The sequence below is a fragment of the Lissotriton vulgaris genome, chromosome 1_1, assembly GCF_964263255.1.
Source record: "Lissotriton vulgaris chromosome 1_1, aLisVul1.2, whole genome shotgun sequence".
Lineage (NCBI taxonomy): Eukaryota > Metazoa > Chordata > Amphibia > Caudata > Salamandridae > Lissotriton > Lissotriton vulgaris.
The window spans coordinates 1,513,934,419-1,513,951,634 of record NC_141685.1 but is presented as its reverse complement, the minus strand read 5'-3'; positions in this window follow the sequence as shown (position 1 = coordinate 1,513,951,634).

Below are 17,216 nucleotides of genomic sequence, written 5' to 3'. Positions count from 1 at the left end.
CTCACTCACTGTACCCCCTCACTCACTCTACTGCCACTCACTCTATCGCCCTCACTCATTCTATCGCCCTCACTCACTCTATTGCCCTCCCTCACTCACTCTATCTATCGCCCTCCTTCACTCACTGTATCTATCGCCCTCCCTCACTCTATCTATCGCCCTCCCTCACTCTATCTATCTATCGCCCTCCCTCACTCTATCTATCTATCGCACTCCCTCACTCAATCTATCTATCGCCCTCCTCTATCTATCGCCCTCCCTCTATCTATCCCCCTCCCTCTATCGCCCTTCCTCCATCACCCTCCCTCTATCTATCGCCCTCCCTCTCTTCCACCCACCGCCTTCTCTAACTCCCAGTTCGCTTATCTTCTCCCGTGCTGATTTGCTGCTCTCTTCCACCCTGCCTCTTCTATTCTCCTGTGCTAATATGTTGTTCTCTTCCACCCGCTTCCTTCCTTAACTCCCTGTTCTCTTCTCATGTGCTGATCTTCTGCTCTCTTCCACCCCACCTCCTTTTTTAACTCCATGTTCTCTTCTGCTGTGCTGATCTGCTGCTCTCTTCCACCCGCCTCCTTCTTTAACCCCCTGTTCTCTTTTGCTGTGCTGATCTGCTGCTCTCTTTCACGCCGCCTCCTTCTTTAACTCCCTGTTCTCTCTCCTGTGCTAATCTGCTGCTCTCTTCCACCCGCCTCCTTCTTTAACTCCCTGGTCTCTTCTCCTGTGCTGATCTGCTGCTCTCATCCACCCCACCTCATTCTTTAACTCCCTGGTCTCTTCTCTTCTCCTGTGATGATCTGCTGTGCTCTTTCACCCTGCCTCCTTCTCATCTCCCTGTTCTCTTCTCCTGTGCTAATATGTTGCTCTCTTCCACCCGCTTTCTTCCTTAACTTCCTGTTCTCTTCTCCTGTGCTGATCTGCTGCTCTCTTCCACCCCACCTTCTTCTTTAACTCCCTGTTCTATTCTCCTGTGCTAATCTGCTGCTCTCTTCCACCCGCCTCCTTCTTTAACTTCATGTTCTCTTCTGCTGTGCTGATCTGCTGTTCCCTACCACCACCTCCTTCTCTAACTCCCTGTTCTCTTCTCCTGTGCTGATCTGCTGCTCTCTTCCACCCGCCTCCTTCTTTAACTCCCTGTTCTCTTCTCCTGTGCTGATCAGCTGCTCTCTTCCACCCCACCTCCTTCTTTAACTCCATGTTCTCTTTTGCTGTGCTGATCTGCTGCTCTCCTTCACGCCGCCTCCTTCTTTAACTCCCTGTTCTCTTCTCCTGTGCTAATCTGCTGCTCTTTTCCACCCCACCTCCTTCTTTAACTCCCTGTTTTCTTCTCCTGTGCTGATCTGCTGCTCTCTTCCACCCGCCTCCTTCTTTAACTCCATGTTCTCTTCTGCTGTGCTGATCTGCTGTTCCCTACCACCACCTACTTCTCTAACTCCCTGTTCTCTTCTCCTGTGCTGATCTGCTGCTCTCTTCCACCCGCCTCCTTCTTTAACTCCCTGTTCTCTTCTCCAGTGCTGATCTGCTGTTCTCTTCCGCCCCTCCTCCTTCTTTAACTCCCTGTTCTCTTCTCCTGTGCTGATCTGCTGCTCTCTCCACCCCACCTCCTTCTTTAACTCCCTGTTCTCTTCTCCTGTGCTGATCTGCTGCTCTCTTCCACCCCACCTCCTTCTTTAACTCCATGTTCTCTTCACCTGTGATGATCTTTTTGCTCTCTTCCATCCGCCTCCTTCTCTAACTCCCTTTTCACTTCTCCAGAGCTGATCTGCTGTTCTATTTCACCCCTCCTCCTTCTCTAACTCCCTGCTCTCTTCTCCTGTATTGATCTGCTGTTCTTTTCCACCGCCTCCTTCTGTAACTCCGTGTTCTCTTCTCCTGTGCCGATCTGCTGTTCTCTTCCACCCCGCCTCCTTCTTCAATTCCCTGCTCTCTTCTGCTGATCTGCCGCTCTCTTCCACCTCGCGTCCTTCTCTAACTTCCTGTTCTCTTCTCCCATGCTGATCTGCTGTTCTCTTCCTCCCACCTCATTCTCTAACTCCCTGTTCTCTTCACCTGTGCTGTTCTGCTGCTCTCTTCCACCTCACCTCCTTCTCTAACTCCCTGTTCTCTTCTCTTCTCCTGTGCTGAACTGCTGTTCTCTTCCACCCGCCTCCTTCTGTAGTGTAGTTCCTATATTCCCAATAGGCTCTGCGCATTTGAATAATATATACCATAGTTTAGACGTAGGACTGAGGTCGACTAGGTCTCTATCGAATATATTAATCTTAATTGTGAGTGCCAGCTAGCTCAGAGGTCACTAGAAACGTTCTCGAATTCACAAGAAGGGATTAGTTTCTGACAACCGCATAAACATGACATCTTTGTTTCCCAAGAATAAGAAATCAATCTCCAGAGTCGCTGAAACAATAGGTAGCTATTTTACTCAGTCAATCGTGCATGCTTCGTTTCACCAGAGGGGCTGAGAAAATAGAGAGACGGGCGTTTTCAATAAAAAGTATTTATTGAACAGTCTTCTTTCTCAAGCATGAGAAATGTACTGCTACAATCGTAATACTGGTTATAAAGTACAAGGTATATAATACGATAAGTATTATAAAGTAGTACTGTAAAGGCATGATATGGTTTCTAAGCCATAAAATACCTAAAACACATAAAATACATACATTGATAAAATAATGACTAAAAGTACTCAACTGGTGCTTTCTAAAATACGCCTACCCCGGTGTACCTAACCTAAGTCTAGTACTAGGGAAGAAGTAAGTGAGTTGTAGCTTTAAGTTTTAGTATTCTTTGCCAAAAGTCTATTCCAAAAATTCTCTAAGGTTCTAATCAGCTCCGTACCCTGGTTTTAGAATGAAGGAGGTCTTGTATCTTTCTCTCAGGACTCGATTTCCCAGCAACCCGCAAGGGTAGCCTGGAAACACTGGAGCTAGATTTCTCGGCAGGAGAAAATACAGCGTCTCTCAGTGCGTCAGCTGGAGGGTCGACTTCCTTCGGCACCTGCTGCTGCAGGGCGCATCGGGCAAGTAGATAGTCGAACTGCTCCAAACCACCGTGAGTTTGTCTGGGCAAATGAAGGCATATTTATACCTTGAAGGTGCTGAGTTTGACGTATGTTTGGACTTAATAACGTCATCAAAGACTTAGTTCTTTAAAAACTACATGATTTCCTAGATAAATTAGTATTCAGGCAAGGGGAAGTCCCTAGCTGCTGAAGGCATGTTTTTGTAAGAAATCGTTGAAGATTCTCGGAACTTAGTGGAAGTAGCCATGCCGTATTTGGGCTGCATAGGCTCAGTCTAAATAAGGGTATGATTTCTATGCCTATATAAGGATCGGGTGATTTATACCTATATATGAGCATGAATCGGGAAAATTACACTAGGGTCCTAGATGCGTACATAACACCCGCTCCACGATATTAAGTTCAATAAAACTAAATGTATAAGCACTGAACATATCTAAGGCTAGTGTTTACAATCCGACCCAAAATACAAATTGCATTTGAAAAGCGGTTGTTCACATGAAATGAGTATAAATCGCATGAAAAGCAGGTCTCAATAGATGTGAAGCATATTATGAGAGCATACATTCTAATCTCTTATCAAATATGAATTTACAATCATGAAATGTCTCTTAAGGTACAGAAAAAAGTTCGAGACCATTCCATAGCATAATATACAAACTTGTTCCGTTTTTAGGACAAGGCCAAATATTGTCATTTAGGAAGTTTTTCAAAAGAAATCTTGTTCTCTAAGAATAGTTCTACTTTAAGCAGATTACTCTGTGCCAAAGTTCTATTTTGGAAAAAGTTCAAATTGTTAGATGGTTTGTTTTGAAAAAAACGAAGGCCGAATTTCAGAGTTCTGGGAACGCTGTGTGCATGAATCAAAAGTTATTCTCGGTGTCAGGAGAAAACATCAGATTGTCTAGGCTGGCAAAGAAACCGTCTACCATAGTAGGTGAAAGTGGAACCACTTCAGTTAGCAGTTCAAATGTGCATAGATGAGGATCATCGCCGTCAGCGTTTTATGCATTAGCAATGTCCGCAGTAGGTGGTACCTGTGTGCCTGTAGTGTCACGTATCTCACCCTCACTTAGACTTGCCGGGGAGACCTCAATGAATGCCGTCATCAGAACTGGCAGCCGTTGGGGGCAGCACGAGGCATGAGTTGTTACCGGACCTAGCAAGGCGTCAACATCCGATGGCAGGACTGATGGAAGTGTAAGACAAATGTCCAACACGCATTCTTCTCCGCAAAGCAGGCATCGTAGAACAGGTAAGATGCAATCTTGCCAGATTGGTCTGAAGGAAAGGAACCAAGTGGTGTTCAGATCTCTTAAACGAGCCAAGCCAAGAATCTGTGTAATGCGTTCACGATACCTCATGGCAAGGAGAGCTTGTTCCATGGTATTCTCGGTATCGCTGTTGACTGGACTTGCCATATCGGAGCAGAAGAAATAAAAATAGGATTCCTGCTACGAGTCCCAAAATGAGAGGCAGGCCGCCAAACACAGGGTGCACGAAATATGGAAAAATGCAGAGGACTGCTTCAAATGGTGTTAACAGTCCCGAAAAAATAGTCCTAAATAAATGTGCGATGCCGCTGGTATCAGACATGTTTAAGATTTGACCTAACATTTCCGCAAAATGTACTGGGCAATTTGTTGATAATAATGCATGTATCTCTGCAGAAGTCCTTGCAACCTGCAGATCATACGTTTCTCTGGACGAGGTCAGTGGCACAGTTTTTTGTAAAAGAATGGCGTTCATTCTGCTTCAAGTATCAATTCGTATAGAAGAGATATTCAGTGAAGGCCATAACGCCGTGTCCCTGTCTGTCTTTCTCTTTGGATACAATACTTGCATACAACAAGTGACCCTGGATGACACACTAACTAGATACTCTTTTCCTGGCAACATGCCACAACAGCTGTGGTCATTGAGCATAACGTAGCTGCCATTGGATAGCTGCCTGAAAATTGGTTCTATCACTGTAAATTAATACCCTGGCCCGCTGGTATATGCTGTAGACAATACTGAAATTGGAAAATCGTCACTTCTATCGTGATGGTGCCATGTATTATCCATTCAACGACAGGCTTCTCAGAAACTGTCAATGGTAATCTCTCCAGTTTTTCAATGCTCAGCACTGTATAGTCTGCTCCTCTTTTTGCCAAAGAGATTTGTTTATCTGTAAGGTTAAATACACCAAACAATGACGTTGTGTTGATTAGACGCCATGGCAAGTAGCCTGAACGAAGATTTTGTAACATCTAGACTAGCTGCATTATAGAACATAATTGAGACTGGCCATGTTGTAACATTAGCAAGTCCTGATCTATTATGTCAATTGCAGAGGATACAATGCTGTCCAAAGATTATATTCTGGAGGACAGAGTTGTTAACCCATTGTCCACTACAGAGGGAGCTTTCTCTAAATTAATACGATCGAATTCTCGTATTCTTTCTGCAGTTTCCATTTGCGTTATTTTCCAAGCTTCGTTGTACGCAGCATATATACCGGCGTATATGAAACGTTTTTGACGTGGTTTGCGAGGCCCCATGAAGAAATCTCGCAAATAATTTCCTTCTTTAAGTAAAGATAAGTGTTTTTTGATTTCTGGAAGTGTAGATTTCTGTAGCCACTCAAGGCATAGCTTTCCTACACTGTAAGTAGTTACTATCCCTGGAAGTTGAGTCTGGGAGTATCTTGAATCTGGCCTATTCACTGTGAACAATTGTGTTTTGTTCAGGAATCTATCTTGACAGTTATTCGTGTCTGAAGGCCAGATTAACCATTTTTTCCAATCAGGATTAGTTCTGTTTTGTTTAAAAAATATAGGGTATGTCTATCTCCTCTTTTGTAGTATCATTACTGTCAGATGTGGGTTTAGGTATAGACGGTTATAAAAATCTTTTATCTTAGCTAGGCCAAGACAAGAAGTTTGTTGAACAGTATCATTTAAAAACATTATTTGTTCTGGTATAATGCAGGCTCTGAATAAGGCTTCTAAACCTTGCACCTGCCAGTCTTTTGTGCCCCAGACAGTTTTTGTCTCAATGTTGTCTTTCCAAAAGTCAAAACCTAATGTAGATAGCGGAGCATAAAAGTTTGCAGAATAAATTTGTTTTGTATTGGTCAACATTGTTTTCATTCCTGTCTTATTCGTAAGATTGAAATAAAACGTTTCTGGATTTGTAACATTAAACCTTGAGAAGTACGGAAACTTTTCATAAAATGTTTTTGAGCTACCCTTTGGTGGCGTTGGACAATGTTCCCATTGATTATAATAAAAAACATTTCTAGGGTTAGCAGATTTATGGAAATAATGGTGACCATAATGATTAAAACAATACATTTTTTAATAATCTGATGAACCTTCTAAGTATTCATGTTCTGTGAATTTAGCTGACATTTCTAAGTCTGTCATCATGTTATTAACAGTTTCAAAGTCCCAATCATCACTAAATGAGCTGGGTGATACAAAGTCACTCAATGAAACCTTGAGCTGGTGTGGAATCTTCAGCAATTCTACTGGGCCATATATGTGATAATCAGTTCTATCCCATGCAATACCACCATGTTCAAGTTGATGAAAGAGTTCTGTTATTTTTTCTTTGAAAGTTTTATTTGCTGGCGTATTTTCAGGTTCACTGTGATCCTCAGAAAATTTATCAAAGTTGATGAAATAGCCAGAGGCAGTTCTGTCAATTGTTGGAATTGCATCAGGATTGTTATTAATCTTTGGAGCTGCTTCTTCCATTGTCATATTTGTGTAGTCAGATGCTACATTGTTGTAGACAGGTGTTTCTTGACAAACTGTTATTTGGGTATCCAGAGGCACAAGTTCCATGGCTTTGTTGCATAATCCGTCTTTTCTTACTGCAGGTTTATCAACCGTGATAAGTCTTTCAGTTTGAACCTCTTGGATTGTATCAAGATTTGGTCGTGTGCTACATCTTGGGAGTCCACTGGGCCTACTGCTTATCGGCCACATGATGTGGTTTGACCAGGTCGATGGACACAACTCTGTTCTCCATTTTACCAGCAAATGTATTGGCATTTATATAGCGCACTACTTACCCGTAGGGTCCCAAGGCGCTTCGACCGCTGCGAAACCCTTCCTGGCTTCCCTGAGAGATGGTCCCTTAATGGGTATCTCCAGGGTGAGACCAGGCATCCCCGGCGGTCTGGTGGGGCCGTTAGTGAAGATGAGGCAAGCTAATGCCCAGAGTTGCCGAGTGTGATCGCTGATCAGAGTGGGCACCGAGGCGAGAGAATTATCGAGTCCGCTGACCCTGGTCCAGAAACCTGCCGCGCCGGGAATCGAACCCTGGTCCCGGGCCGTCCTCTGCTCTCGGGTCTGCCGCCTCTAACCAGTGAGCCACACTACTTCACTGCAAGGGGCGGTAGTACTACTGATCTTGTTCCATGTATAGCTAAGACAGGTACTGCTCTTCTGTAAGAAGGCCCAAATTCCTTCTTCACCGCCTGACTAGATCCCCAATCTTTGGAATCCAGACAGGTCTTGCTGGGACAGTTGGTTTCTCTTCAGTGGTTGTTGGCTTCTGTATCGTCTTCCTCAGACTTCTCGTTTCATTTAAGTCCTGTAAAACAGCCAAACTATCTTTGACATCAAAGGGTTTTTGTTCCACCACTGAAGTTTGACAATCTAGGTCTTTGATTAACATTCTAGTACTAAACAGTAATTCATATGGAGTGATTGCCCCCAGAGAATTTCTTGGCAGATTGTTAAGACACTTATTAGATGTTTGACCCACCGATCACCCGAACCCAATACCTTAGCTGTTATGGATTGCTTTATGTCACGGTTTATTCTTTCCACTACCACATTACCCTCAGGATGGAAGGGACTAGAATACCACAATGCAACGCCCAAGCTAGCCATGGCCTCTTTGTAAGCTCGAGAGCTAAATACAGGACCCTGGTCAGAATGTAGCGTGCCGATTGTGTATGTGCCGATAAAGACTCGCAAATCCTTTATAACAGTTCTGGCGTCAGCCGAGCACTGGGGCCACATCCAAATGAATCTTGTGCAGGAATCTACTGCGACCATGATATATTTAAATTTCATATCCCTTTGTAGGGGACCGCAGTGGTCCAGATAAACACACGCTAGTGGTTTATCTGAAATCAGAAGGGGCGTCTGTGCAAGTCGCTTCACTGTTGAAACTTTCATTTTTTGGCAGATATCACATTCTAGTACATAGTTTCTAGTTTGTTTCCTCATGCGCGGCCACCAGTATCTTTGTTTTAATAATAACACTGTGGCGGAAATTCCTGCGTGTGCAGAAGCGAGTCTTCGTGTGCTGCTAAGATCAGTCCTAACCTATGTTCTATGTTTGGAATTGCCCTATCCCCTACTCCAGGGATTCGAGCAAAAGGAACATTATTTGCATCAGTTATATATGAGTATTTTACTGGAAAGCCTTTCGGGAGTGTCTTACCACTGTCTTTTACTGAAGCAGTGACAGCTTGCATTATTTTGCTGTCTATTTTTGTTTTTGAACGAGTGATTGCAGCTACGGAAGCCGTTTGCACAGCTGCCTTCGCGGCCTCGTAAGCCAATGAATTCCCTGCAAAGTGAACGCGATCACGCTGATGACTCAGTGTATGAATCACGTGAGTATTTTGTAGTTCTTTCTGTAAAAGAACAATTTGTTCCGAAAGCATTTTCTGCTTAACTGTGTCACCTTTCGTGTTCTTGAAACTGCTTCGAACCCAGTTCTGCAAGTGCTCGTTGTATGATTCAACACAGAAATACGAATCGCACACTATTAGTGTGGGGAATTTGCAATCAGTATTTTCAAATGCCATCTTGAAAGCCTGTAGTTCAGCTCGCTGAGCTGTACAGTCTCCAAGTGATTGAGTTTTAGTGACCATCGGTCTAAATTTAACTTTGTGCCAGCGACCTTTAATAATTGCGCACGCAACACTATAGGCTTGTTTACCCCCAATTGCGGGCTGTGCTGATCCGTCTGTATAGATTATAAATCTGTATTGTTCTAGAGGCAGAATTTCGGTCGGCAGGGGACATTCGTGTTCGTATTGTAGGAATTATTGTGTCTTCAAGTAGGGGTGAAAGACGTATTCAACGTCTGTTGCAGCAAGAGAGTTAACCCATTGAATCAATCTCGGATGTAAAGCTTTAGCATTGGGAATGCTTGCTTTCGTCAATGCCTCTAAGGCAGGTACAGGTGTAACGATCATTAAGCGTTTTCCCTGTGCGAGAGCTCTATCTTTTGCTACTGCAGTTTGAACCGCTGTCAGAATTTTTTCTGTTTAAGTGAATTTTATTTCACCTTGTGTGTACAAGTGTGATTTGTATGCTATTGGTACCTTTTCACCTTCATTAAAGGTCTGGTACGTGAATCCGCATCTCCCTGGGATGATTCGGATCACAAGGTTGCGCACGTTGTCGCATGTTTCTAACTGTGTTTTTGTTAACATGTCTGTTTGTACTGAACGCAAAATTTCTGTATGGTTTTGAGTCCAATTTGTTGGTTTGAAATCAGGTTTGATTAGTTCGTACAGAGGTTCAACTCTTTCTGTGTAATTCAGAACATAAGTTCTTCCAAAATTCAGGAAACCTAGAATTGATTGTAAGTTTTTCAGTGTTTTTGGAGGTTGGAGCAGCGCACATTTTTCTAAGAAGTTGGCTGCTTGTGCCTTCACTTGATAACTTGTAGCCCAAGAATAGGACATTGAGGTGGGCAATTCGTGATTTCTTAAAATTGAATTTATACCCTTCAGATGCAAACCCAAGTATTATAGTGTTCACTCTCTTCAAGTGCACGTCCAAATCCTCATCTGTAAGATAGATGTCATCGACATAAGATAATGCCTCATCATCATACATTTGTAGTAACTCTGTTACTCTTGCTGAAAATAACCCTGGGCTATTCTTGAATTCCTGGGGGAGACGGCAAAATTGCCTCTGGGCCCCCATACTGGAGAAAGCGGTCAAATACCTGCTTTATGGTGCAATGTTTTTACAGAAGAAACCATTTGAAATATCTAATGTTGTTTTATATTTTTTGCGCACAATGTTATTCATTAGTGCTGCACTGTGTGAATTTTGTACTGCAAATGTTTTGCAACAAGTGTTTAAGTGTCTGTTGTCAAATACTAGACGATATGAATTGTCTGGTTTGGAGACAGGAAACAAAGGATTGTTCATTTGTGAGGTGCATGTTTTAATCACCACCTCGTATTCAAGTTTATCTAAGATCTCCCTGACTTGTTTTTTAGCTTCTTGCTTAATAGGATACTGCCTTTGTGCAGTAGGTTGAATTTTTAACTGGATTTTATGGTGAGGGGATTCCTCATCCCATCCTACATGATTTTTATATAATGCAGGGGCTTGGGCCACTGCCCATTTTCTAGCATATGTGTATTTTTTATGAATTGGAATGTGATTTGAGAAGGCAGGCATAATCATTTCTTTCACCATGTGGGAACTCCCTAACAAATTCTGGTGGCCATTCTTTCTCAGCTAGAAGGATATCATAGCCTTTAGGTAGCTTCTCCCAAAAGAGACCTCTTATTTTCCTAATTTTTTCCCCTTCTATATGTTATGTTATTTCATATAATTTATGGGGTACACTAACTCTGGTGTCTGCAGTTTCCACCTGAATGTACTCATTCGTGTCCACGGTCTCCAGAAAATTCATCAGGATCTTGCGAGCTATGGTCACTTCTGCTGCACTGTCTAGCATTGTCTGGGCCCATTCTCCGTTCTTGAGTTGTGTCCTCAGGATACTCGTCATGTTTTATCTTTATGCTCGCTACCTTCTTTTTAGAAAATTGTGATTTTTTATTTTGATCAGCAGGTTCCTTGTCTTTAGACTTGATGTGCTCTTCTTTATGTTCTGACCGTCCTCTTTTTTCCGATTTCTGTGAGGAAGTCTGAAAAGATCGAGAGGGACTTGTATCATTATCTTGATATCTGTCAGGTTTTCTCAAATTATCTCTATTTCTGAGGTTATATCTCTTTTCAGAGGGCTCCCTTCGGGGAGACTTGTCTCTCTGTTGAGGAGATCTTCTTCTGGGTTGAGAATATTTTTCTCTAGGAAGAGTTTGTTTATTACTCTCCCACTTCTTTTTTGGAGTAGTGAGATTATTCTTAATAAAAGTTTTTTCAGGATTTTCAGTTTCTTTTCATTTTTGGCGGCAGGTTGTACCGTCGATTGTTAATTTAACTAATTGTCTATATGCTTTTGTTAATTGTTTTAGCTGAGCTAACAGTTCTCTGTCTGACATTTCTTCAATGTCCGGATGTGGTGTATAGCTGACTAGAACCTGCCATGTAGCTCATGGTCTACCTAGTGGACCGAGCCTGGTAATGTGATTTTGATGTTTTAGGGCGCCAATAAACCAGGGCTGATGTTCCTGGTAAGTTAGTGGAATTTCAACGTCCTCGAAAGGAACGTATTCCGTTGGAGGTTCCTCTGTTTTGTAGTAGTGGAACTCATGTGTCACAGCATTTGCTGCTGGGAAAGATATCCATGAATAGAATACCTCTGTCTGCCGATATTCATGTGCCTCTATTACAAATATAACTTTACCACCTCTCGATGATACCCAATTTTCTATACGTTTTATAGTTATGGTTTTCCTTATATTTGCCGGGATGAATATAGCATCCGGGTCATTTTGTTGGAGAGCTGTGTCATTGAAGACTGCTTGAGCTGATATTCTAGCTCTATCCCTTTCGTCGTCACTCTCCGACATTTTATTGACTGAAAGTTTGCAGAGCAAGTTTCAAGGAAACAAAGATTAGGTGCACAATATTTTGGAACACTGTATCCTTCAACGTTGAGCAAACCAAAAAACTAATACATAGGATTCTCCTCCTACTAAGTTTTGGCGGATATTAACCTTTCACCCACTAGCGTTAAATTATCGCCTTACCAAACGTTGGGCGCCATGTAGTGTAGTTCCTATATACCCAATAGGCTCTGAGCATTGGAATAACATAAACAATAGTTAGACATAGGACTGAAGTCGACTAGGTCTCTATTGAATATGTTAGACTTAATTTGTGAATGCCAGCTAACTCAGAAGTCACTAGAAACTTTCTCGAATACACAAGAAGGGATTAGTTTCTGACAACCATATAACATGACAACTTTGTTCCCCAAGAATAAGGAATATATCTCCAGAGTCGTGGACACAATAGATGGCTATATCACTCAGTCAATCGTGCATGCTTAGTTTCACCTGAAGTGCAGAGAAATAGAGAGACAGGCGTTTTCAATAAAAAGGTTATTTATTGAGCAGTCTTCTTTCTCATGCAAGAGAAGTGAATTGCTACAATTGCAATACTTGTCATAAAGTAAAGTGCGTACAGTAAAAAGAGTATTATGAAATAATACTGTAAAAGCATTTATATGGTTTCTAAGCCATAAGATACTTAAAATGGATAAAATACATACAATGATAAAAGATGACTAAACGTACTCAACTGGTGCTTCTAAGATACGCCTACCCCGGTGTACCTAACCTAAGCCTAGTACATGGGAAGGAGTAAGTGAGATGCAGCTTGAGTTAAAATAGTTTCTGCCAAGAATCTATCCAAGAATTCTCGAAGGGTCTAATGTTATGTTATGTTATGGAATCTTGTATAGTGCATGGCTACCCCAGCAACTGGGCGTCCAAGCGCTTGCGGACATACCTAAAACTAATGCGACAGAGGGTGTGTTAAATGGACGCAAACAGCCAAGTTTTTATAAGTTTACGAAATAGCAGATGATTTGAAGTGGCTCGAGCTTTTAGGGGGATGGAGTTCCAAAGCTTAGGGGCCAGGTACCTGAAGGAGCGGCTGCCGGCTCTGCTCTTCCGGCCGGCTCTGCTCCTCCGAATCTTAATGGTACGTGCTAAAGAAAGGTCCGCACCTTTCCGTGCTAATCAGCTCCGTACCTTGTTTATAGAATATAGGAGGTCTTGTATCTCTCTCTCAGGACTCGATCTCCCAGTAACCCGCAAGGGTGGCCGGGAAACACAGGGTCTTGGATTTCTCAGCAAGAGAAAAGACAGCATCTCTCTCAGTGCATCAGCTGGAGGGTCGGCTAAAAACCGGAATATGGATAATTGGAAGTAAGTAAACCATTTAATAAATAAAACGCATTTCGTATTCCAGTTGTTAGCTCTCTCAGGATCTGCACTGACTGGCCCGGAAAGAAAAGAACTGAAGTCAGAGCACTGAGGTGGCGCCTATATAGGCAGTGCACAATCAACTTCCTGCGCTGACGACTCCACTTTGAGCTGAATGATGTTACCTATCGGCGTGCATGGGCACTGCTCACAAAAAAATTCTGGATCCATTCTAACACCTGGGTATAATTCAAAGGCAAGGAATCCGCAGCTAGAGTTTTTCACATGTATGTTCTGTAGCCCAAGCAGCAGCTAAACCTTTCCTCTCAATCACTGAGTAATTATTTGCAGATCTTCACAGTGGTCGAGAATCAGAAGCCACTGTATTTTCTTCCCCAACATGCAATTTAAAAGAAATGCTTCCAACCTCATTACACTTGCATCCACTGTCACTATTGTCTTGTTTCTTAATACAAAGAGATAGAACATCCGCAATGACAATGGCCTAATTTACCTCCTCTGGCACCTTTTATTGCTCATCCTCCCAAACTTAAAAGTACTCGTCTATAATAATTTCTAGCCACAAAATATGGCACTCACTTCTAATAGTATTCAGTTAACCCCAGGAACGGGGGAACGTGTTCAATATCGCTCAGAATGGTAACAATGACAGTTCCATTTAAAAGAGCAGGTTTAGGCTTTACCCTTCCAGCAGAGTTAGAATAAACCCACATATTTCAGTTCCTCCTGAAAACATTCACACTTGTATCTTAGTAGTTTGAGAACAACCAAATTATCTAAAACTTATTTCAGTGCTATATTATGTTCATCAATTGTCCTAAAAATGTAAATATCATCCTGAAGGAAAAGGACTCTGTCTTGCTTACCAAAACCTTTAGACATTGTCTGAAACACGCTGGAGACAGATGCCAGACCTTAATGACGCCTAGTAAATTGAAAAACTCCTCCTGATGTTACTAATGCGGTTAATATTTTGGATTCCTGATGTAAACAAATTTGGCTATCAACACTTCTCAAATCAAATTTTGAGAAGTACTTACCATCTCTCAGCATGAGAACCATTTAATTCATATTTTGTAGTAAAATAAAAAAAAACAACAATCATCGAAAATATTGCTAGCCAAACACCACAGGCCCACACAAAATCTTAACACGCAGTCATCCTTCTTTGTGATTATGACTGGGGAATGGCATTTCTTTCCACATTTCCTCTAAACTGAATTGGTATTATTCATGGTTTGTATCTCAGGTGTGAGAAGTTAGCCTGGCATATGATGTCCACTATTCTAGTGGGCACATTGCACCAGTCTAAACGACCCTTATTGATGGTGGTTGTTAAGTCAACCTTATAGACAAGCTATGCTAGTGGTAGCATGGGCCAGCACTCTTAGGCTAAGACCTCAGAGAGCATGTGAAGCAAGCTGTTTTACCAATTATAATCCCTTGAATACCAAATGAAAGGACACCACACAAGGTATATATCACATATATATGTATTTATTTCTAACACAACCCCTCTGAACTCTTTATGAGGTCAGAGATCGAAGTACATCACAAGTTACTCAATTAGCATACGATAAGTTGCACAAATACAGTTTTGCCCTAGGGGCCTCACAAACCATATACTAAGTAAGTGGTATAAGAACCACTTCAGAAATAGTGAATAGGCCTAGGGCCTAGGGAATCGCTGGGGCTACACTAGACAACCTATGGTTAGGAAGTAGGAGACCCACAGGAAACGCGTGCAGTGTCTAAACACAGTTGCGAGTTACCATTGACTTATAATGGAGAATGAAGAAGTTACAAAGTTACTGATTACGGGCACTTCCGGATGGACTACGACAAAACCTCTTTAAACTAGGACACTTGGAGAGTCAATAACCACGGGAGCACCAAAGTACTCGAGTTACCTCACCCAGGGAAGCCGGGTGCATGGGTGTCTTTTCGTGTTGGGTTTTGTCGATGCTTTCAATGGAGATCTGCAAAAGAAGAGCTGCAGGCGGCCAGTGGAAGAGTGTCCGGGTGGATCGAAGAAGTGAAGAACCTGAAAGCAGAGGGGACAGAGTCTGGGTCACTAGCCAGTGACCAGGAAAGAACCAAGAAGGAACCAGGCGATGTCACGATGATCTCAGGTGAAGAGGTGGAGCTTGTCTCTGCAGCCACGAGGACCAGGAGGCGTTGAAGACAACCAGGAGCTGGATTCGGGCTGTCCCACAAAGGATCTAGTTGACTGCGGTGTTGGTATCCGGACTGGACCCAACAAGCCTTAGCAAACGCAATCCACGCGGGAATTGAAGATTGGCTTCGAGTCAGACCAGAAAGGTCTGGGGAGCTTTTCCTTGGCAGGGAAGCTGGAGCAAGCCTGGAGCAACCAGGAAAGCAGTTTAGTTTTAAAAGAAAGTCTTCAGAGGGCTAACTAGCCAGCGGGCTAGCAACCGGGAAGATGCGTCAAGCTGAAATTCAAGAGCAGGCCCCACGCGGCACTCGTGGAGTGTAGAGGGCTGAGCTTTGGTGCAAATAGCGCTCGGGTCTGGGGCTTCTCAAACCCCAATGCACAACTGCAAGGGTACCTCGGGAATCGCGCAGCTAGCAAAATGCAGGATGTCCAGGGTGTCCGGTCCCACGTCTCTCGTGTCTGCCACGGGTCCCAGCTTTGCTGTGGATGTGGGTCGGAGTCAGAGAAGTCTGAGAGTCTAGTTCCTGTGTCGCTGAGTCTTCGGGTTCTGGCGGGAGCATGGACAAAGCAGACTGGCAAGTTACTGGTGGTGCCTGTTTGCACAGGGTGGTCACTCCTTGACCACAAGGGAGATGTCTTCAGTCTTCTAGTCGGTATAGAACGTCGAAGGTCCAAGAGTTTCATATCAGAGTTTCATTCCAGGATAATCTAAAGTCTGTGGACACAGCTCCTATACTTATACTGAGTTAGGGGCTGGATTACCTGTCTAGGTCCCTCCTATGGGTGGACCTGGGAAGGGGGTGATTACACCCTATCCCTTTGTCCAGTTTCGCACCAGAGCGGGGCTGGAGTGTCCCAGCAACTGGTTTGAACCGGGCTATTCATGGAGCACCTTGTGTGCCCCAGGCAGTGTCTGGAAAAGCATCTTTCCATTCAACCCACCCTGCCCCAATACACTACAGGCTGTCTGGGGAGGTGCTAGCACCTCCCTCAACAGGAAACCTATTGTCCAGGCCTCCCTTGCTGGAGTTTCCCCCAGCAGCAGGAGGTCAGACTCGTGTCTGTGGCAGCAGCATCCATTTTGTGATGCTGAGGCTCTGTTTAACTATAACCGGGTAAAGCAGGAACATACATGTCTTTTCCCTCTAGAAGGGTGGAATGCTACCCCCACCACCAGAACGGGTGGGGGGGTAGTATTCCAAAGTGTTTGACACCTTACACAACATGTTTTGATAAAGCCAAACCAAAGTTAGCATTAACCGCGAGGATTATAATGCACTTAAGAGTATATGGTATGGCTATATCATAGAACAGCTATAAGGAGATGGTTCTGACATCTGCAGAGGGGCTCAGCTCATGCTAGGGCACCCTCTCACATAAAACCAAGCACTCTGCCTCCAGGATTGTTAAGGCCTGCCATAGGAGTGACTTATAGGTTACTATGTGTCTATATATTAGGTAGATATAGATATACTATATCTAAGTAAGGGGTGATTACACCACCTTACCCAAGCTGAGTGTTCAGCCTGTGGTGTCAGTTTGGATGGCCAGCCAGGGGTGGCATAATACATGCTGCAGCCCCTGGTAGGCCTTGGATGCACCTATGGTACACTATACAGCGGCTCACAAAGGTGACCCAATACCCAATTAGGTATGTACCTAAAGTACATGGAGTCCATTATATAAGGAGAGCAGATAGCCTGGGACCCTGAATAGCAGGATCCCAGGCCAACTAAGTCGAAAACCAGCAAAGCACTAGGCAAAAAGTTGGGGTAACCATATAGTCAGATATCCACCTTCCTACATCAGGTACTGCATCATGTTTGGAAACTATTTTATGAAAATAACCTTTAGCCCAACCTAATTTTGTATTAAATGCCCTTCCTGATTTACCGTTCTACGGA